This window comes from Eublepharis macularius, chromosome 15 (assembly GCF_028583425.1).
Source record: "Eublepharis macularius isolate TG4126 chromosome 15, MPM_Emac_v1.0, whole genome shotgun sequence".
NCBI classification, from domain to species: Eukaryota; Metazoa; Chordata; class Lepidosauria; order Squamata; family Eublepharidae; genus Eublepharis; species Eublepharis macularius.
The window spans coordinates 10,835,766-10,859,355 of NC_072804.1; positions in this window are offsets into that span (position 1 = coordinate 10,835,766).

A 23,590-nucleotide genomic window follows, 5' to 3' on the forward strand; every position below is an offset into this window, starting at 1 on the left:
GTCCCTTGGTCCTCTTCCCCGGTTAAAGCTACTGCTCCTTCCCCTCAGGATCCCTCCCCTTGCCTCCGGGTACGGGCTGCGTCCCTGCGGTCGGTATTGAGAGTGGGGGCCATGATTGGCATAGGTGACTGCACTTATCGGCTCGCTCTCCTTTCTACGAGAGGCCGGGGACTTCACATGGCGGATGGCGCCGGTCTCTCGCAACAGGCCAGCAATGCTCCTGATGCGGGATTCCAGCTCTCCCCATGTAATGCTCCCGGGCTCTACTCCTGCTAGGGCCAGGCGGGTGGTGCTGTTGAGTCCATCTATGACTGCCCTCCTAAATTCTAAGTCGTCGAAGTCCGGCATGTCGCTCAAGTCTAAATCCACCTCGTCTGCTAGTTCGGCTAGGAGCTGTTTCCTGGCTAAATATGCCTCTGGATCCTCTCCGGGTTTTTGAGACTCTGCAATATACAGGGCTTTTAAACTCTTGGTGGGCCACAGGAAGGCGCACAACTCTTTCATGGCACCATACTGACTGCGAGTGGCTAGTCTCCGGTTAGAAATATATGCGTTGAGAGAGGTGACTATTTCGGGGCTGGCACAATGGCGAGCCAGCTGAGCTACATCGGAGCCACTGGCGGAGGGTTGGGACATGGTCACGTGAGCAAACCATTGTATAGCTGAGTCTCGGTTCAGGGGTCCCATTCGATCCGCTATGGCTTGGAGCTCATCGGGCCTCCAATTGCGGGTCTCCTTAACTATTCGGTCTGTCTTCCTGCCATCCTCGTCTATGGAGACAATTTCTTTGGTAGCTATCGGATGGAGGGGCTGTGGAGCTTCCTCGGGCTGGGACGAAGGAGGTGACCAGCTATCTGTACTACCTTCGGGGAGGGCCAAGAGGGCTGCGGGATGCACGGCTGAGATTACGGCCTGCTGCATCCCCAGGTGCTGCTTTAGGGCCTCTAGCTCCCTCTTACAGGCGGAGTGGTCAGCGGAGGTTACCTTGGAGTGGTTATGCTCTGCCATAAACTGGGCGGCATGGGTTAGCTTAGCGATTCTTTCCTGTCCCTCGATTACTGCATGCTCAGCCATATCGGCACGAGCGGAGGCCGCTTCAGCCTTGTGCTGGGCGTCCTGAAGGGCAGTGGTTAATCCTTGTTTTTCCAATATGAAATTGACGCGTTCAGCGCGCCACTCAACTGCTTTTTCCTCATGGTCTCTCTCCTGTTCGACCAGTTTGGCCCTGAGACTCTGGATTTCTAGGTGCAGGGCGTCCTGTTCTCGCTTTGCTTTTTCCTCTAGCTCCTTCCTTTCTTTGTCTTGGGCCAATCTGAGCCTCTCTATTTCCTGCTCACTATCTTCCTGCGCTATATGTAATTTATTTATCAGGGACACGCTGTCCTGTAAGGCAGTGAAAAGTGCCCAAGCTCCGTATCTATCCTTCTTGCTCGACTTGGGTTTCTCTTTCTCACAAAAATCTTGGAAGGCACTTCTGACTATCTGGAGCGGGTCGGGTCCCTTGAAGGAACCGGCTTCCCAGGGGCAATCTCCCTTCTTCACTAGCCACTTCTCCAGGCGGGGCACGGTGGGGTTTGCCCGGTACATTTTACTTTCGTTTAAGGCTGACCTCGGGGTGGTTAAAGAGTGGGTCAGCGACACCACGGATGGGGCGGTTTGAGCTCCCTATAAGTTTTCCCGTCTAGGGGCCGTTCGGAGGTTATTTTCCTTCGGGTCCTCGAGGATTCTTACACTGGATTCTTAGGGGTTTTTAACGGCTTTCTCCTCTCTATGTTCCTTTTGGGAGGTTTATCCTTCCCTCAGGTCCTCAAGGGTTTTTACCAGGGGGTTTTAAGGTCCTACTTTTAGGTTCACAAGGGTATTTTTAAGGGTTCTACACTCGGTTCTTCTCCACCGGGGGGAGAAGGAAAATTCCTATTCCCGTTTCAAGCTTGCCTACAAGCCACGGGACCAGGAAAAGTTTACTGGCTCAGAGGGTGCTCTCAAGCTCTCTAAGCCCAAGAACCAAAAACGCTCAGTGCTTCCAAGCCTCTGCTCAGAAGCCAAAGCTCAGGGGTCTCCCAAGCCTATACTCGGAAAACCACAGCTCAGGGGTCTCCCAAGCCTATACTCGGAAACCAAAAAGTGTCCCCAAGCCTCTGCTCAGGAACTGCCACTAAGGGGGTCTCCCAAGCCTCTGCTCAGGCAACCAGAAATGCTCCCAAGCCTTTGCTCAGGAACTGAAGTGCTTCCAAGCCTCTGCTCAGAAGCTACAATGCTCTCAAGCTCTCTAAGCCCAAGAACTGTACTCAAAAAGTCCCCAGGCCTCGTGCTCAGAGACAAACGGTTAAACTGTCTCCAAGCCTCGACCAAAAGACCAAATGCACTCAAGGACGGCCTCTGCACGTCCCCAAGCAAAAGTGCTCAGGAGTAAAACTACAATACTCCCAAGCGGAAAAAGCGCTCAAGAGTTCTACCAACTCTCAAGCGAAAATGTGCCCAAGAGTCCCACTGACTCCCAAGCAAGGGGTGCCCACGAGTCTGACTTAAAACTCGCAAGCGGAAAGGCGCCCAAGAGTCTTCCTTAAAACCCTTAAGCACGGTGCGGCCGGCTGCCGCGGGGCTTCAGGAACCTGGCTTTAGATTCTCAAAGCTAAACTAACTAAACAAACGGACTATCGATCCCTTCACGTTTCCTCCGGAGCGGGGATTGAAGCCTAAGTGCTGGCAGGAACGGGGGTTTGGACGGACTTAGGAGAGACGGGGGAGGGCGGAAGAGAATTTTATATGTGCTGCTTCAGGAAGTATATATATATGCGTATATATCTAGAGCCTACTTCTGGGATCCCACCCACATAGACGCGTTTAGGCGGCCCGGAAGGTGGCCAGGAACTTCACCAGTTCAGAGGTCCTCACCCACAGTACACCGGTTATAACGGCTGGAGGGCCTCGCGGTGTACCACAAAAGGCAAGTAGTCCAAAGCTGGCTGAAGGAGGAAATGGGGGAAAAGCCAACCCACAAGATAGAAATGCTCGCTGGAGCCACACACATTCACACTTTTAATTCCCTGAGCTAAATTGCGCTCTTTACACTGAGGTCTGGAAAATTTTCCTCTAAGTCAGTTCGCTGAAGACACGCGTGTCGACTCACGTGCATTCACACGAACTGGGTTATGCCCGCATTCTCCACCAGTAAACTGTTACCAGAACTGCTCTTTTATTATAATGGGGAATTAGCTGTAGCAGTCTGTAACTTTAAAATTAAGCGAGGATCATAACCTATGTTTACGGAGGTCCCGATCCCAGACACTCTAGTGAAAAAGAGGCAGACAAGGAGTAAGGTCCAAACACGTGTATTGAGTGTAGCGTAAGCCTAGCTTGCACAATCATACAAGGAACATACAAGGTCTAAGAAATACAGAGTAGGAAATACAGAGACGTTCGCATTAGCTGGTTCCCAACGATGATAGGGGGAATACTCACTTATCCTGGAGCGAAGCAGAGACGCAGCAGCGAGGGTGGCCCAATGCCAGCACTGGGACCACAGACGGACAGCAAGGAGGTCTGGATAGGGAATGGCCTGAGCACCGAGTGGTCTGGGAGACCAGCTTAAATACCCCAAAACGTACCCTGGGGCTGGTGCTGTACTTGGTGGTTCTCACAGATTAAAACAAAGGGTCTAATGGGCTACTGAATGGCTTGGATGGGCCACTTTGGTAATCAGATTGTGATAAGTGACACCTCAGGAAGAGGGGACAAAAGAGGGAGGGGGAAATCCAAGTGGGCTGAAAGGATGTTCCAGCGGACAGGGCTTGTCCTGATGTCATCAGCTTCTGGAATGCGGAGGTTCCTTTGAGATGCATTCTCTAAGTGCTTGGGATGGTCAGCACTTAGCTCTTCTCCGGGGCGGCTCCTAAGATATGCAGAGCAGGGCGAGGGGCTCTCGCTGCGGACGTGGTGTGCCCGCTTCGCCGAAATGGCTTCTCAAAGCAGTCTTCTTCCCAGGGTCTTCTGGCTGCCTGAGAACATGGATGCCGGCTGGGCATGGCTGGGGCTGGGTAGCAGGCTGCCCGGTAGCGAGGGCAAGCTCGCCGACCGGCCCGCGGGAGGCTCCAGGCGGGAACTGACCAGGGAGCGCCTAGCCAGGCTCGCTGGAGGTTTCCCCGGCGGGCGCCCGGTTGCTAGCAGCGGCTTGGGCCCATATGAGGCAGGCTTCCATGGAGGCAGGGGGAACAATACTTTAAAACACAGTCCAAGGCAAGGAACAGGCACGGTCCGTGGCAGATGGCAATGCAGGCACGGGGCACACTTGTAATAAAGTCCAAACGCACACTAGGAAGTCCAGATACAGGTCAGGGCAGGGCTGCCCAGAAAAAAAGTCCTTTGTGCAGTTAACCAAACATGGAGTCAGTAAACTACACAGTCTATTGCAGCAGCAAGGTAATTAACACGCAGGCAGGAAACTGACACGTGTATTAACACACACACACGTGTAAAGCAATCTTTGATGTAGCAGTGAAACAGCAATGCAGGAAACTTTAACACAGTTCATGGCAGGCCTTAAAGCAGGGGAGGGGGCCTACTTGGCAACAAGGGACATAAGTCATTATTATTAGATGCATTCTTAGATGCATTTACACATCAAGAGATATTAAATGCAATCAAAAACCTCAAAAATAACAAAGCCCCGGGTCCAGACAGATACCTTTTGGAGTGTTATAAAAAAATTGCACCTATAATTTGTAGACCCTTAATGGACACCTGCAATGCAATCTTAGAGAAAGGGCAAATGCCTCCCTCATGGACAGGCACATTAATAACTGTTACACCTAAACAAGGAAAAGACCCCAACAACACCACTTCCTACAGATCAATCTCACTCCTAAACCAGGATTATAAAATATTCATGTATATTCTGACAAAAAGACTCAATGTATTCATCTCAAATTATATACATCGACCAATCTGGCTTCATACCAAACAGAGATCTTACTAATAATCTATACAAAACTCTAACTTTAGCAGACTACTGTTAAAAAAATCAACTTGAATCTTTGCTTCTTTCTCTTGACATTGAGAAAGCCTTTTATTCTGTAGAAATTCAATTTCTTAAAGCAACACTGCAATATATGGGGTTTGGGCAAAAATGTATAAGAGTCATAAATACTATTTACTCCCAAGCATACGCACAAATCAAGATGAATGGATGTATTTCAGATAAGATTTTAATCCAAAGGGGCACTAGAGAGGGTTGCCCATTATCTCCGCTTTTGTTTGCAATATTGCTTGAACCTTTAGCTTTTGCTATCAGGGAGGATGAAAATATACATGGCTTTACGTTAGGAACTAATATTTACAAACTAAGTCTCTTTGCAGATGATATATTACTTTATATCACTGACCCATTGAAATCCCTTGAATCACTGCAAGAGAAATTATTAACCTTTAGCTTAATTTCAGGATTTAATAATAATAATAACATTCGATTTATATACCACCCTTCAGGACAACTTAATGCGCACTCAGAGCGGTTTACAAAGTATGTCATTATTATCCCCACAACAAAACACCCTGTGAGGTGGGTGGGGCTGAGAGAGCTCTTAAAGAACTGTGACTAGCCCAAGGTCACCCAGCTGGCTTCAAGTGGAGGAGTGGGGAATCAAACCCGGTTATCCAGATTAGAGTCCCACGCTCTTAACCACTACACCAAACTGGCAATTAATCAGACAAAATCCCAGCTACTAACATTATGTATTAACATTATGTATTAATCTCAACACTGCAGATTTAATTAAACAAAAATATAAATATCAATGGACTCTTAAATATCTATTGTATCTAGGTATATTTTTACCTACGGACCTGAAACAAATATCCAATTTAAATTACAATAACACTCTTAACAAAATCAAAACAAATTTAGCAAAGTGGGACAAAATGAACCCTTCCCGGTATAAAAGGTATAACATAATAAAATCTTTTATAGTGCCAAAATTTCTCTTCCTTATGAGGACAATACCACTAAAAATTAATAAAAGTACATTAAAAATTAGCAAGAATTACTCCATAAATTTCTTTGCACAAAAAAGTCCCCGAGGATAGCATTTAACACTTTAAAATTAAAAAAGAAAAAAGGGTTTTTTAATTACCCTGATCTCATATTTTATCATGCTGCAACTAGGTTATTAAATGTGCTACAAGTGCTGAAATACCCACACTCTATAGACTGGATAAAGATTTTGCAATAAGGCAAAATAGTTCACTCTCAAATCTAATTTGGAATAATAAACAAGAACGTGCACAAAAAATTGAAAATAACTTTTTTCTGGAAGCCATTCTAGATATCTGGGATCAGTACAGACATAAAATCATCCCAAAAATTTCTAGATTTTCTTCTTTTCTAGATCAAGTTTGGTTCCCACCAGGACAATCCAAACCTTACATAACAGTATGGCAAAAAATGAATTTGACATGCTTAATACATATAACAAATAAAAAGGGTCTTATTAACAAACAAGAACTAGAACAAAAAATGCGACAGAAAATACATTGGTATGCATATTTAGAACTGACCAGTATGCTGAACCAAATTAATATAAGAAATATATTGCACACACCTATGACAGAATTTGAACATCTTCTAAAAATGAAAGAGACATTACAAAAAGATCTAATATCAAAAATGTACAACATATTACTAGATGCAATCCAGATTAAACCACTAAAATATCAAAAAGATTGGACTCAGGACTGTAAAGCAAATTATACAGATGAACGATGGGGGGGAAATCTGGACTTCCGATGTACTCAATTCCAAAACAATATCTATTAAATTACAATCCTTCAAAATATTACACAGATGGCATTTAACACCTAAAAAATTATCAGTGATTTCACCCAACAGATCCTCACTGTGTTGGAAAGGTTGTGGCCTTCCCAGCACATTTGCACACTGCTGGTGGGAATGTCCCCAACTTCAAAATTACTGGAATAACATATTAAAACATATTAAGGACATAACTGGTCACACAGTACCTTTAGACCCAGAAATATTGTTCTTAGACCAATGGAATAGCATTGACATACCTAAAATTAGAAAAGAGTAGTAGTGGCTAAATCATTAATTGCTAAAAACTGGAAATCGTTGATAATTGAACGATTGTGCTGCCCTATGAATTTATTCTACAACACCTCTTCTGTTATGTCTGTATTATTTATGCCAATAAAGGTCATTGCTGTGTGAATGACTAGAATCTGGGATTTTTATCTCCAAGAAAAAATCCATGATAAAATCTACCGATCAGAACACTTTCCAAATGAAACAAACTTCACAAATGGGATCCTTTTTTTGTTTATATTTCTAACAATAATTTGCTACTGCCTAAACACATGGCAGCTTACGTTATGCTCTTATAAAAATAGCCTTGCTATAATTATATACATAAAATAGTAGAATGATGATAGTTTATGTAACATGTAGACATAAGTTGTGTTGTATAATTACCTTGAGAAAGCTTATAACTGATTCTTTCTGTATCTTTCCTCCTATTATTCATTGTTATTGTTTTTACTAATACTGTTTTTTTTCCCGTTATAATAAGTAGATCACCTTCGGTACTTTTTGTAAATAGTCAATATTGAATCTAATAAAGTTTTTTAAAAAAAGTTTAAAAAGATTGTTTCCAGAATGAACTAAATGCCGACTTATTAGCTAAGGCACTAATGCAAGATGACCCATAAACCCTACTGGGATGGATCCAGTTAGTGTGCGAGGTCGAAAATAGGGACCAAGTAGTGAAACTTGTGTGAATGCAACAACAGGCAGGGGCGAGGAAGCCAACCACAGAAAGGAGAGGATGCGGCCATCCAGGGCCAAAACCTCCCCACCTAGGGACTGAACGAGAGTTACAATGGAAACAAGGACTATGCTTGCAGTATGGGGGGTGTTGGACATTTTGCATCTCATTGCCCTGTACAACCAGTGCCCGCAGGGGGAAGGGGCCAAGCTGTGCCCAAACCATCATCCCCCCTAAACTGCTGGGCTGAAGATTGCCCCCGAAATGTGGGAGGCCTGAGAGCAGCTTGGATGCCGATGAGGGTCCAGGAGATGCCGAAGAACCCGCACAGAGAGAAGCCAAAGAGAGCTTCACCCCGCTGTCTGGAAACGAGACAGACCTGCCATAAAAAGGTCCCAAAGGAACTGTGTTGTTAACCACCGAGGAGGAAAAAACCATTCCCCTCGAATATCGGGATTTAAAACAAGTGTTTGATGAAAAAGAAGCTGATGAACTTCCCCCTCATAGAGCTACAGACTTTGCTATTGAATTACTTCCAGGGGGGAAATTACCTAAGGAAAAATTGTACTCTATGAATCCTACAGAAAGGAAGGAACTACAAGAGTTCATTGATAAAAAACTTGGAGCGAGGATTCATCCACCCAGCCAGCTCCCCTCGTGCCACACTTGTATTGTTCCTCAAAAAGAAGGATGGGGGGCTAAGACTGTGTACGGATTACCTCGGAATAAACGCTGTGTCCATGTCAAATGCCTACCCCCTCCCTCTGATTAGAGACTTACTCAGTGTGGTGGCACAAGGGAGAATCTTTTCAAAGCTGGACTTAAAAGATACATACTTTCGAGTGAGGATAAGGGAGGGGGACGAATGGAAGACAGCTTTCATCACCCCTCTGGGGCAATTCGAATACCTCATGATGCCTTTCGCATTACAAGGGGCCCCGGGGGTCTTCATGAACTTAATCAACAAAGTATTGCATGAATACCTGTACAAAGGTGTGGTTGTTTATCTAGATGATGTGTTGATTTATTCTCCTGATAAGAAATCTCATGTTGAATTGGTCAGAAAGGTGCTGACCACTTTGCAAATCACAAGCTGTTGGTGAAATTGTCCAAGTGTGAGTTCCACAAAGAGGAACTGGATTTTTGGGATACCGGGTTTCGCATCAGGGACTTAAAATGGACCTGGAAAAAGTTCAAGCAGTAGTGGGGTGGGAACCCCCCACAACAAGAAGGCAGCTGCAATTGATTCTGGGTTTCACTAACTTTTACCGACCCTTCATAAAGAACTTTGCTCAAATCGCTCTCCTTTTAACTGACTTGTTAAAAACCAAGAGGAGGAGACCACAAGGGGGAAAGCCTAGTGCTAAATTGGACTGTAGAATGCCAACAGGCTTTTGAGATGCTGAAAAAGTTATTTAGTTCAAAACCAGTTCTGCAGCACCCAGATAAGAACTGGAAATTTGTGGTCCAGGTAGATGCAAGTTATATCACCATAGGAGGGGTTCTCCTACAACTGAATGAGGAGGAAAAATTGTACCCCTGCGCATATATTTCCAAGAAATTCTCTGAAACAGAATGAAATCGGAGCATATGGGAGAACGAGGCTTTTGCAGTGAAATTTGCACTCACTACCTGGCGACATTGGTCAGAGGGGGCTAAATTTCCTTTTGAAGTGTGGACTCATCACAAAAACATAGAAGCGCTGCGTACCCCACGTAAATTGAACGCCAAACAGTTAAGGTGGGCAGAATTCTTTTCCAAGTTTAACTTTGCGTGGGCCAATCAAATTTCCTAGCGGACACACTTTCATGCATGCCCCAACATGACAACCAGAAGGAGGAAATTATTGACACAGTTTTTTCACCCGCTCAACTGGTAGGAGCAGTGACAACACGCAGCCAAGCTGCAAAAATGCAGAGCAGCCCAAAACCTAATATCTCAGAGTGGGGAGAGAGAGTGAAAGCTGAAACCAAAAAGGAAGGGGGGGATGCCCAAAGCCGAGAAAAAACAAGAGAAAGATGGCCACTGGTACAGAATGGGCAAATTATACATTCCAGCTAGCCTGAGGAAAGAGGTTTTACAACAATGCCATGATTCAAAGCTTGCTGGGTACCTTAAAACCCTACACTTAGTGCAAAGACAGTTTTGGTGGCCAGCTATGAGAAAAGATGTTTTGCAATACGTAGCTTCATGCGCAGTGTGCATAATGGGGAAATCTAGGAGGGGAACCTCCTAGATTTACAACCTTTAGAAACCCCTCCTAGACCATGGGCTGTGATTTCAATGGACTTTATCACAGATCTTCCCCCCTCGAAAGGATATACAGTCATTTTAGTCGTGGTGGATTTGTTTTCAAAACAAGCTCATTTTGTTCCATGTACTACAATACCTAAAGCTAGGAAACTGGCCAGCCTTTTCATGAAACACGTGGTGAAACTACACTCCTTCCCTAATAAGGTAATATCTGACAGAGGTCCACAGTTCGTTGCCAACTTCTAGCGGGAGCTTCTGAAAATTGCTGGAATTGAACAAGGACTTAGCTCTGCCTATCATCCCAAGAGCGACAGGCAATCAGAATGCACAAATCAAGTACTGGAACAGTTTTTAAGATGTTACATTAACTATCAACAGGATGATTGGATTGATTTTCTTGATTTTGACGAATATGCGTATAACAACTCAGTACACAGCTCCACAGGAGCTTCTCCTTTTAAAATAGTAGCCTTTTGCTACAACCCCTGGCTCCCAACAGCCAGGAGATTTAGGAGAATGGTGGACTAATTTAACTTCCCAATGGGGAATCATACAAAAGACTTTGGACAAAGCAAAAGAAGACTATAAAAAGTTTACTGACAGAAAACATTCTGAACAATGGAACTACAACCAGGAGATTGTGTGTACATCTACACCAAGAATATTAAAGGAGAGCAACCTAGTAAAAAATTAGAGTGGAGATATGTTGGACCTTTTCTTGTAAAGAGATTAATCAACAAAGTAACCGTTGAAGTAGAACTCCCCAAGAACTTAAGACAAATTCATGCAATATTCCACTTCAGCCTTTTAAAACAGGCTCCCCCCATGACCAATGGCATCCAGAAAGGAGAGCCCCACACCCATTGCTAGTGGGTGGACAAATCCATTATGAAGTGGAAGAAATTTTAGACTCTAAAATAAAACACAATAAACTTTTCTATTTAGTAAGATGGAAGGACTTCGATGAATTTCAAAGAGAATGGGTGGCAAAATCACATATGAACGCTCGAAGACTTATAGTAAAGTTTCACAAATGCTATCTTGAGAAACCTGGCCCTTATGTGGAAGGGTCATCTTTGGGGGGCAGTAAATGTCATGTATGCACCTCATCCATGCCATTATTTTAAACTGAGCTGTTACAATGAGCCATTGCTGTTCCTGTGAACCATTATTGATGCTGTACCTTGATGTCATATTGCCAATGCCATAAATTGCCTTGCTTCCACAGGCCTACTGAAGCTGCAGGTGCCTTATCTAACTGCTTTGAAGCTCCCAAAGAATCTGACCTTGTAAACTGTTTTTTCTCATGAATCACTGTTTCAACTTTAATCTTATGCCTTCCTAATGTCTAGACTTGATATGTAAACTATGCAAAGAGTACTTAAGACTAGAGATGGGCACGAACCGCATTACGAACCTCAAAAACCCACAAAAATGGCAATCGCGCGATCGTGACCCAGCAGACCGTGATCGGCCACGGCCAACGAACCAGCAGTCAGGAGAGGCCTGGTTCAGGGTGTGCGGGAGTGGTTCGGGAAGCCAGACACTCAGGTGCCAGCAATCTATAGCTCTGGCAATGGAGCCAGGGGAATGCCTTAGCTCTGTCTGTCCTCCTTCTGTTGCCCTGGAAACCCGAATGGAAGCCCAGCTTTCCTTGATCAGCAGGGCTTCCTCCAACCACGGAGCTGCAAAGCAGTTACAAGTTGGGAGAAGACACCCAGAGGAGGGAGGGGAAAGGGGGTGTTCTGTAGCCATGGGCACTCCAATCTCATCCCTGCAAACCCTGATAGGCAGCTCTGATGGCCAAACACAGACCTCCTGTGTTGCTGAATGGGACCCATGCTTATAAATAGCCGTGGTCTCCCAGGCTGGGTTTCACTTTCTGCGAGCAGTGGAGTGGGACAGAGCTTTTACTTGCCACTTGCTAGCCTTTGGGGAGAGAGACTAAGAGTACAATTGAGCTTGGCTTTGGGGGATAGAGATCTATCTCCTCTGGTTCCAGGGCTGCTGGCTGGCTCTAGGGCCAAGCTCAATGGATACATCGGCTGAGGGCTCACATTAGTGCCTGATCTGTTCAGGTCTGAGGGCTCACATTAGTGCCTGATCTGTTCAGGTCTGTGGGAGTGGTGGGCTAGGGCTCTAGTCCCTCCTTCTCTCTGGTGCTAGGGCTGCTGCCAGGCCCTGGGGCCAAGCTCAGTGGATACCTCGGCTGAGGGCTCACATTAGTGCCTGATCTGTTCAGGTCTGTGGGAGTCGTGGGCTAGGGCTCTAGTCCCTCCCTCCCTCTGGTGCCAGGGCTGCTGCCAGGCCCTGGGGCCAAGCTCGGTGGGTACCTCGGCTGAGGGCTCACATTGATTATTATTAATCAGTGCCTGATCTGTTCAGGTCTGTGGGAGCAGTGGGCTAGGGCTCTAGTCCCACACTCCCTCTGGTGCCAGGGCTGCTGCCAGGCCCTGGGGCCAAGCTCGGTGGGTACCTCGGCTGAGGGCTCACATTAGTGCCTGATCTGTTCAGATCTGTGGGAGCGGTGGGCTAGGGCTCTAGTCCCTCCCTTCCTCTGGTTCCAGGGCTGCTACCAGGCCCTGGGGCCAAGCTCGGTGGGTATCATAGAATCATATAGAATCATAGAGTTGGAAGGGGCCATACAGACCATCTAGTCCAACCCCCTGCCCATTGCAGGATAAACCTAAAGTACCTTGGCTGGCTCACATTGATTATTGATCAGGGCCTGATCTGTTCAGGTTTGTGGGAGTGGTGGGCTAGGGCTCTAGTCCCTCCCTCCCTCTGGTGCCAGGGCTGCTGCCAGGCCCTGGGGCCAAGCTCGGTGGATACCTTGGCTGAGGGCTCACATTGATTAAAAATCAGTGCCTGATCTGGTCAGGTCTGTGGGAGTCGTGGGCTAGGGCTCTAGGCCCACCCTCCCTCTGGTGCCAGGGCTGCTGCCAGGCCCTGGGGCCAAGCTCGGTGGGTACCTCGGCTGAGGGCTCACATTGATTATTGATCAGGGCCTGATCTGGTCAGGTCTGTGGGAGTGGTGGGCTAGGGCTCTAGTCCCTCCTTCCCTCTAGTGCCAGGGCTGCTGCCAGGCCCTGGGGCCAAGCTCGGTGGGTACCTCAGCTGAGGGCTCACATTAGTGCCTGATCTGTTCAGATCTGTGGGAGTGGTGGGCTAGGGCTCTAGTCCCTCCCTCCCTCTGGTTCCAGGGCTGCTACCAGGCCCTGGGGCCAAGCTTGGTGGGTATCATAGAATCATAGAGAATCATAGAGTTGGAAGGGGCCATACAGACCATCTAGTCCAACCCCCTGCCCATTGCAGGATCAACCTAAAGTGCCTCGGCTGAGGGCTCACATTAGTGCCTGATCTGTTCAGGTTTGTGGGAGTGATGGGCTAGGGCTCTAGTCCCTCCCTCTGTTGCCAGGGCTGCTGCGAGACCCTGGGGCCAAGCTTTGTGGGCACCTCGGCTGAGGGCTCTCAGTGTTATTTCCTTCTCCTCAGTTGTTGTTTACTGGCACTATGAGGCTCCAGGTGGGGGACAAGAGTGGTCATAGGGGGAAGTGCAGAGATTGTCCTGGTTGCAGCATGGGAAGTAGTTCTGTGCATGGCTCTGGAGCAGCAGAGACTTCCGCTCCCACAAAATCACCAGTTGAGGCTGTGGAGGAGGCCGAAGAGGTTTTGCCGGCGGCGGAAGAAGAACTCCTAAAAATTTTGGGGGAGGAGGAGGCCGAGGGATCCTTGGAGGAATGGTTTGGGTTTGAGGAAACCTCCAGCCTGTCCCCATCCCAAACTACCGGTGGTGCTGTCCCTGCCTGCAGTCCACCCACCACTCCAACTTCCATTGCCAGCACCATGGCACAGCCAGCAGCAACCCTTCGTCCTCCCTCCCCTGGAACCGTAAGTGAGCCACGGTTCAACCTCAATGTTTGGAGGCACGTTCGGGCCCTTGCTAATGACCCCCACGTGGTGTGGTGCTGTGTGTGTGAGGGCCTGGTGCGCAGGGGCAATGACCTGCAGCACCTGTCATCTTCAGCCCTGACTCGGCACCTGAAGAGGCACCACCCGAGCCTTTGTTCTCCATCCTTGGGCAGCAAAACATCTGTTGGGAAGAGACTGAGGGCCGCCAGCTCGTCTGATCTGGGATCGGTGGGAGGGTCTCCGGAATGCACCCCAAGCAAGAAGCCTTGCCCCGAGGGTGCTGCTGGTGGGAGCAGACGGGTCAGGCAGGCCTCCCTGGGGGAAGTTGTTCCATCGGGGTCGGGGGGGGTGCCGCTGAAAAGGGTGAGGTCAAGGGCTCAGGAGGCGGCCGTTCGTGTGGTGGTGCAGGCAATCGCCCTGCAAGCCTTCCCCCTATCGGTCGTGGAGGGAGTGGGCTTCCAACTGCTGCTCCAGCATTTTGCCCCATGGTTCTCCATGCCATCATGGCGCACTGTTGGGCGTCAAGTAATGCCCGCCCTGTACGAGGCAGTGCAAGACATGGTGTGCAGAGACCTGTCAGCCACCCAAGGCAGAACAGTGCACTTCACGGTCGACCTGTGGAGTGGCTGCCATCACGGGTACCTTGCCATCACCGCCCACTGGTTGCAACCAGAGGACCTCCACCTCCCCAGGCCAAGATCTGGCAGCCGTAAAAAGGTGCCCAGCTTGAGCTCGGGCTACAGGGTGGTTCTCCTTCAGGCCCAGGGGATGGATGAGGTCCACACAGGGAAGAACATCGCCACCACCGCCAAGGCGGCTCTGAGGGAGTGGACGTCCGGGGTGGAAGGGTTTGTACGTGGCTTCATGGTCACGGACACGGGAGCCAACATGTTGGCAGCCCTGAAAGAGGCATCCCTCCCAGGCCTGGTGTGCATGGTGCACAAGCTGCACCTCGTCATGCGGGAAGTGCTCGGGCTGGGGAGCAAGCCGAGGGACAGCCTGGATGAGAGAACCTTGAAGACGTGCAGTCTGCTGGACAGCTGCCATCGCATCGCTTCCCACTTCTACCGCAGCATCAACTCATCCCATGAGCTGCTCCAGAGGCAGGGGGAGGAAGGAGACCCCGAGCACTAACTATTCCAGGACCTGCCCACCCGCTGGAACTCCACCTACGACATATGTTGTCTGGTGGAGCAGAGGCGTGTGGTGCAAGACATCCTGTCCTCTTTGGATGTGCTGAGGAGGTGATAGGACTTGAGTCTCAGCTCCATGGACTGGAGAGTCCTTGCACAGATATCCCAGATCCTGAAACCGTTCAAGGATGCCACGGAGCTCTTGTGCTCCTACCAGGCCAGCCTGGGTCAGGTCCTCCCTCTGATCCACGGCCTTGACCAGTTTCTGGCCCAGGAGCTCCAGCAAGGGCAAGAGCTGCTCCCCAGGGTCCGGGAATTTGTCCGCAGGATCCAGGCCTGCGTTGCTGAATGCCTGCATTCTCTCTGCCACGAGGCACCCTACCAACTTGCCTCCCTCTGTGACCCCCACATCAAGGGCAGCATCACCACACAGGCGGGTCAGATGCAGCACTGGAAAAAGGAACTCCGCAGAGCGGTGCTCCGTTTCCAGAGACTGAGGGCAGGAGAGAAGGAACCGGGCAGCGGCGAGGGGCAGGTGGTGGAGGAGGAGGGCAAGGGGCAGGAGGTGGAAAGAGAGCCAAACCAGGGAAGAGCCACCCCAATGGACACATTCGATCTCTGGGCCTTGTCGGTGGGCAGCGTGGTTGGCCGCTGCACGGCGGGAGCGTCCCACCCAGTGGAGGATTCTGCGGGAGCCATGGTGCGCGAGTACCTTTCGGGTCCCACCGAGCCCCCCCATGCCAACCCATTGCAGTATTGGGCGAGGAAATTGGACCGATGGCCGGAACGGTTGATCATCGCCACCAACATCCTTTCCTGCCCTCCCACCAGTGTGCAGAGCGAGCAGGTGTTCTCCCACCTGGGAGACCTCCTCCATTCCCGCCGCGCACGTCTGCACCCAGACCTGGTGGACACGTTGACGTTCATCAAGGTGAACTTCAACCTACTGGGGCACCCTCCCATGGACCTGGACCTACCCGGGGTCTGAGCCACCCTGTGGTGGTAGCCAGCCCAGCTTGTCCACAGTGGGCTCAAGCCTCCCTCAGTTCTCGTGGCTGCTTCCATGGATGGTGACCCTTTGCCCTCCTCTCCCTGTCAAGTTCCCATTCCCTCTTCACACCTCTCCCTCTCCGGATCTGCTCAGATGCCTCCCAACCTCTCCTTTCTTTCCATCCCGTCCTTTCCGCAATAGTAGGAAGGTGCCGTGCTGCCAGCTGATGCTGCTTCTGGCCTAGAGGAACAGCTTGGCCACTGTTGCCGATGTGAGAGTGGCACTTTGCAGAACCCCCCCCCTTTCCATGGGCACCTGGTGTCCCCTCTGAGCAGGGGGGAGTGTATCTCTCCCACCCTTTCCATGAGGGCAACAAGGTGAGTGTTGTCTGCTGCCACCGCTTTGGACCACCAGGGGCGGCTCAGCAGCTCGCACTGAGCTTGACAGGTTTGAGCTGCATGGTGCACCCCTATCCATGTGTACCTGCTGTCCTCTCTGTGCGTGGGGGGAATGGGACCCACGGCCAGTCACATGTCCTTTCCGCGACGGCAGGAAGGTGGTTGATGTCTGCCACTGCTGCTTTTGGGCACGAGGGGCAGCTCAGGAGCTGTTGCTGGTGTTAGCATGGTGCCGCACGGTACCCCCCCTTTCCATGGGCACCTGCTGCCCCCTCTGAGCAGGGGGGAATGGGTCCCACATCCTCACACCCTTTCCATGAAGGCCAGATGGTGGGTGCTGTATGATGCTTCGGCTTTGGGCCACGAGGGACAGATCAACTGCTGTTGCACATAAAATTGCACGTCACAGTGGCCCCTGCCAACAGCAGCAGCGGTCCCCTCTGGGCAGGGGGGAATGGGTAATGCTGCCATGACCAGTCATGTCCTTTCCGCGAAGGCAGGAAGGTGAGTGATGCTGGTGACAGCCTCCACTGTGACACAGGGGGAGCAGGCAAGCCTCTGCCACAGCAGTCTGTGCACTCCTTCAGAGTGGATGTGGGATCCCTCCATCCCAGTCCTGCTGCACAATGTGGCCAGGAAGCCTTGGGCCACCACCGCAGAGTTCCTCAGTGGGATCCTTGGAGGAGTCCTCATGGCTGTTAGGATCTTCTGACTTCACAGACCCTCTTTCAACCTGTCCCTCTCTGGAGCACTCCGACCCTTCAAAATGACATCTCCTCTCCCTCCCGTCCTTTCTAGCAAGGCAGGAAGGTGGATACTGTCGGCTGCCGCCACAGAGTAGCTCAGTGGGAGCTTCAGAGGAGGCCTTGCAGCTGTTGGTGGATCTTCCCACTTCCCCTCCAAATGACATCTCCTCTCCCTCCCGTTCTTTCCAGCAAGGCAGGAAGGTGGGTGCTGTCAGCTGCTGCCGCCCTGTTACGCAGTGGGATCCTCGGGTGAGGACCCTCAGTTGTTGGGGGATCAGACCCCTGTCTGAATGACATGTCCTCTCTCACCCACGCCGGGAATACCAGCACACTCCTCTTTGTCCTGGCAGGCAGGCACATGGGGGGTGCCACCGGCGAACGGCCAGACCCCCTGCCCCCTAAAGGGGAGGTGGCTCGTTGCTGCCTCCCTGTGCCCACCAGGCTCGGTGGCCGCCAGCCTCAACCACGTTCCTGCCCTCGCTGGGAATACCAAGGTGCTCCACTTTGGCCTGGTGGGCGGGCACATGGGGGTGCTGCCAGTGAGCAGCCAGAACCCCCAACTCCTCCCTGTGCCTGCCAGGCCCTGCGGCCACAGGCCTCAGCCACAGTTCCTGTATCACTGGGAACAGCTGCACACCCCGCTGTGGCCTCCACGAACCACGAACCACGATCTGGGTCGGCAACGAGAGATGTTCATTGCGTTTTGGGAATTCGGGATCGTGGTCTGCACTGAACCACAATCCGCTGGTTCGTTAATTTTTTTGGTTCGTGCCTATGTCTACTCAAGACTGCTTCGCGCCAAAACTTATGTTTTACTGTTGGAAGGGGGGATGAGTAATTGTGTTTTCACACATTTAGGTATTCCTGTCAACTTGCTTGAATGTTTTCTTTTCTTCTGAGCAATCCTATGGACATATCTGTGGATTTAATTGGATTCCTGAATAAAGCCTTTTAACCAAGATCGTGGATTTTTTGCTGTGAGGGTAAAGGGGTCTATCTGCCATAGCCTGTCATCTATAGACTGACCACTGCCTGTATCTGATTGGTCCATGTCCAAACTGAGATGGCAGTGTTCAAATGAATTGTTCGGCATGGTAAACATTGTCCAGGTTCTGAGGCGCAGCCCCTGGATGTGCCGGGAGGAGGGGATGGGAGACATCCAGGAGACAGCTGCCCCGCTGCCCCAGTAGACACCCAGGACCAGAAACTACCTACACAGGAGGGAGGGAAAGAAGCACCAAAGCCTCAGAGGGTTAGAAGGGGCAGGTGGAGGCCAGCTAGTCCCACCCTCCAGTGAGAGTCTAGGAGGACAGGCAGGGAGAGTGGGGTCAACCCAGAGGGGGTCAGAACAGAGGGAGAGGGCTAAGGCATCAGAACCTTGTAATTATGGGTGACTTCAACTTCCCCGATGAGTGCTGGGAGACAGGCTCAGCAAACCGTCATGAATCACACAATTTCCTGACCTGTCTGGCCGATAACTTCCTTTTTCAAAAGGTTGAGAAAGCTACAAGGGGCTCGGCCATACTAGACTTGATATTAACCAACAGGGAAGAATTGGTAGATGAGATGAAGGTGGTGGGGACTTTAGGGGGAAGTGACCATGTTCTCCTTCATTTCCAGTTGCTGTGGGGGGCCAAGGAAGTTCATAGCCAGACTCATAGGTTAGATTTTCATAGGGCCAACTTCGATGAACTCAGAGGCTTGATGAGAGTCATTCCATGGGGGGGAGTGTGCTGGAAGGGAAAGGAGCGAGTGAAGGGTGGGCCCTTCTGAAACACGAGCTTTTGCACGCTCAAGCCCTCACTATCCCAGCAAGACGGAAACATGGTAAGGGCTCCAAGAAACCGATGTGGATGTACAGAGAGCTCCAGAATAAGCTAAGGGAGAAAAAGGAAATGTTCAGGAAATGGAGAGAAGGACAGACCTCTAAAGAGGAGTATATGAGGGTTACTAGGTACTGCAGATCAGCCATTAGAGAGGCCAAAGCTCAGTACGAGCTGGGTCTGGCCAGGAGGGCTCGCTACAATAAGAAAAACTTCTACAGATATGTGAGAAACAAACGCAAGGTAAAAGAGGCAATTGGATCGCTGTTGGGAGTAGATGGAGAAACTCTGATGCAGGACAGAGAAAAAGTAGACAGGTTTAATGACTTTTTTGCCTCTGTTTTTTCCCGGAAGAACTCGAGCCCATCTAGAGATGGTAGGAGACATGACAGGACACCTGGGGGGCTAGTTGACATTGACAGAGAGGTTGTGGAGAGGCATCTGGTGGCACTGGATGAATACAAATCCCCTGGGCCGGATGGGGTGCACACAAGAGTGCTGAAAGAACTTTCTAGAGAACTTGCAGAACCCCAGTCCATCATCTTCAAGGCCTCCTGGAGGTCTGGGGATGTGCCACAAGATTGGAGAAGAGCAAATGTTATCCCAATCTTTAAGAAAGGGAAGAAGGATGACCCAGGAAACTACAGGCCGGTCAGTCTGACTTCTGTTGCTGGGAAGATATTAGAACAAATTTTAAACAGATCAATCTGTAAGCATCTGAAGGACCGCTCAGTGATCCGGGGAAGTCAGCATGGTTTTGTTCCTAACAGATCTTGCCAGACCAACCTGGTTTCCTTCTTTGATCGAGTTACCAGCTTACTGGATCAAGGGAACTCTATTGACTTGATTTATCTGGATTTCAGTAAAGCTTTTGATATGGTCCCCCATGACATTCTGATGGGCAAACTGGAAGAATGTGGACCGGACTATAGGACAGTTCGGTGGATAGGGAACTGGTTACAGGACCACACCCAAAGAGTGGTGGTCAACGGCATTTCATCAGATTGGAGGGAGGTGTCCAGTGGGGTGCCGCAGGGCTCGGTTTTGGGCCCGGTACTTTTCAATATTTTTATCAATCATCTGGATGAAGGAGTGGAGGGGCTGCCCATTAAATTTGCTGATGATACCAAATTGGGAGGAGTAGCAAACACCCAAGAAGATAGAATTAAAATTCAACAAGACCTGAATACTCTGGAGAAGTGGGCAGCTGTGAATAGGATGCAATTCAACAAAGACAAGTGCACAGTATTACATCTGGGCTACATCTGGGCTGGAAAGCACAAATACTGGATGGGGATACACTTCTGGGCAGTAGTATATGTGAAAGAGATCTTGGGGAAAGAGTGGACTGTAAACTAAATATGAGCAGTCAGTGTGATGTGGTGGCAAAAAAGGCCAATTCAATCGTGGGTTGTATCAAAGGGGCCATAGTGTCAAAATCGCAGGAGGTCACAGCCCCTCAATACTGCCTTGGTCAGGCTGCACCTGGAGTATTGTGTGCAATTCTGGAGGCCTCACTTCAAAAAGGATGTGGACAAAATCGAGAGGGTGCAGAGGAGAGCGACAAGGATGATCAGGGGTCTGCAGACTGAGCCCTACAAGGAAAGGCTGAGGGCCTTGGGAATGTTTAGTTTGGAGAAGAGGAGGTTGAGGGGGGACATGGTTGCTCTCTTTAAATATTTGAAAGGCTGTCATTTGGAGGAGGGCAATGAGCTGTTCCAGTTGGCAGCAGAGGGTAGGATCCGAAGCAATGGGCTTAAGTTACATGCACAAAAGTACCGGCTGGATATTAGGAAAAACTTTTTCACAGTCAGTAGTTCAAAAGTGGAATCAGCTGCCTAGGGAGGTGGTGAGCTTCTCCTCACTGACAGTTTTCAAGAAGAGGCTGGATGAATACTTGTCAGAGATGCTTTAGGCTGATCCTGCACTGGGCAGGGGGTTGGACTAGATGGTCTGTATGGCCACTTCCAACTCTATGATTCTATGATTTTAAGGCAGCGGGGACAGCCAGCCAGCAGCCAACCAAACAGAAACCTTTCCAGCCAGGGAGGATAGAAAGCCACAGCAGCTCAGAGCCATGCCCCTGTCTGCAGCCCAGCTTGAAGGCAATAGCCTGGTCTAGGGGATGGAGACGAAGGAGGAAGGTGGACACAGGAGCAGAGCTAGGTTGAGTGGGCTTGCTGGTGGCTTGAGAGGGTGCCCGAGTGATGTATATCTCCCCTCCTTCCACAAAGCGGTACCCTGCATGATCCTTAGCAGCATCCTGATGCCAAAGCCAGGTACCCTGGCGCCCAACACAGCAGTGCCTGGGAGAAAACCTGACAAACATAAAGTTGTGTGTAAATGAAATAAACCTGAAGCAAACATTAAAAGTTGTCCTTAGTAAAAGGAGAAATGGTCTAGTCCCAACTGATGTCTAAAATTTGTTTAATCTTGGCTGCTCACCAGTTCTATATGGTAAGAACCAAAAGAGACCTCTATTAAATTAAAGACCAGAAATTTTTTTTCTAGTGAATTAGAAACATTTATGTGTTGATACAAGTTGATGGCGAATGTCATTGCATCAGGAATATAGCGATCTAATGCAATTAGCATAAAAGAGTTTCCTTTTCATTGAGCTGAATAATTAACCATCTGTTCATGCCAGGGAAAGTGAGGTGGATCAAAATACTGAATTATACTCAATTATCAAAAATAAGTTTAGACGAACAAAAGAAATTGGAGAGGATCCATTACTCCTGCCCCTCTTTGACTTTTAACACTCAATTTTTTTAAAAAAATTCCTGATGTTATATGGCCGGATAACGGTTATGGAAACTGCGGGATGGTAGATGACTTAGTGGCCCATTATTGAAGCTGCAATTTATTATATATGGTTCTTCAAATGTGGTTACTCTTTAAACGTATGTGTAAGTGGAAACTTTTTATGTTTAGCTTATTTATCTTAAACTAAGATCTACTTATGTGCTATTCCAGTGGTATGGAAGCCAAAAGACCTGTTTCCTCCAGAGTGGAACCTTCCTCTGAACCTGACTGATTTTGAATAAGACCCTTGGTCAACTGACAGCACCTCTTCAGGGTTTCAGCTAGAGGTCTTTCACAAGGATGGGGGAAATAATGCCGTGTTAGCAATGCATCATCACTTTTGGCAAATACCCAGAAGTAATGTCACATTGATATAATGCTGCAAAAGTTGGGTAAAATTCTACGGTAAAACTGGCAACATGACATCACTTCCAGAATTGATGTAATGCCATTTAAAAAGAAATTTCCCCCACTGGTCTTCAGCAGGTCAGCAGGCAATGAAAAGGGAGACCAGAAGGTTCTACCTGATCCTTTACCGCTACCTGATCCCCGACCTTCTATTTGATCATCTTTACTGGACATGTTGGGAATTGAATTTGGTACCTTCTACATGCAAAGGAGATGTTCTACCACTGAGCCACAGCCTCTTCCCATTCCTTGAGGAAGGCATCACCTTTAGCAGAATAGACCTGTCAGATCCTGTCCATGACCTCAATGGCCTATGTGACCCCATGGGTGGAAGAGGCTGTGCAGCTTTTATTTTTCTTGGATGAAAGATTATCTGAACACCTTCCAGCCTGGCTTCAGGCCTGGTTTTGGAACTAAGATTACCTTGGTCACCTTGATGGATGACTTCACCATAAATGGGCTGTGTGACCCTGGTTTATTCTCCTGGCACCATTCTATTTTGACTGACACCATTGATGGTACCCTCCACTGCAAGAAGGGCAATAGTGTGCCCTGTAAACGTTCTCTGCCTCTTGCAACAGGAGAACACAGAGCTGAACATTCTCAGAAGGCAGGCCGGTCATCTCACCAGTAGCTTACCGGGGAAGAACACCCACATGAGTAATAAAAGGGTAGAGGTTCAAATCTCAACCAAGGTAGGGGGTGGGGGGTGATAGATGGAAATAAGGTAAAACACAAGATGATCAGCAGAAAAACATGAGGAGGAATAGACAGGAATGGAAGCCATATCTCATACACTAGGCACACACTCAAAGGAGTATTTAGGGAAAATGCACATCACAAGAATTTATTTTTGAAGTCTGTGAAGTCAGAACCAACTGTATATACCAAGGGAGGAAAACCTGCAGAGAAACGCACAATGCTGAGGTCCACAATTGAACTCTCAGCCTTGGAAGCTGAAATCTTGCATTGAGAGACAATTGCAGTGGGCTGACTGGGATTTGCAGTTACAAAACCCCTGTGGAGGAAGAAGAAATTATTCAATATTGTGAAGAACAATTACTTAATCCATTGAAATCCTGTGGAAAGCAAAAATATCAGTGAAACTAAAAAGGGCAGATTTTGCACAGTCTAACTTGAAAGTGTCTTATTTTGGTGGCACTACTCGGATCACTCCACCTGCTTAGGAAACATCCTTGAGAGGATCGAAATATTTGCAGAGGCCCCTTAGACTCAAAACACACGAGACAAAATACCTAGATTCAACTCATGTTCTCTTACCTAAAGGTTTGCCGGGAAGTGTAGGCGTCCTTGCAGCTTAAAGTTTAGCATTTACAGTGCAGGCG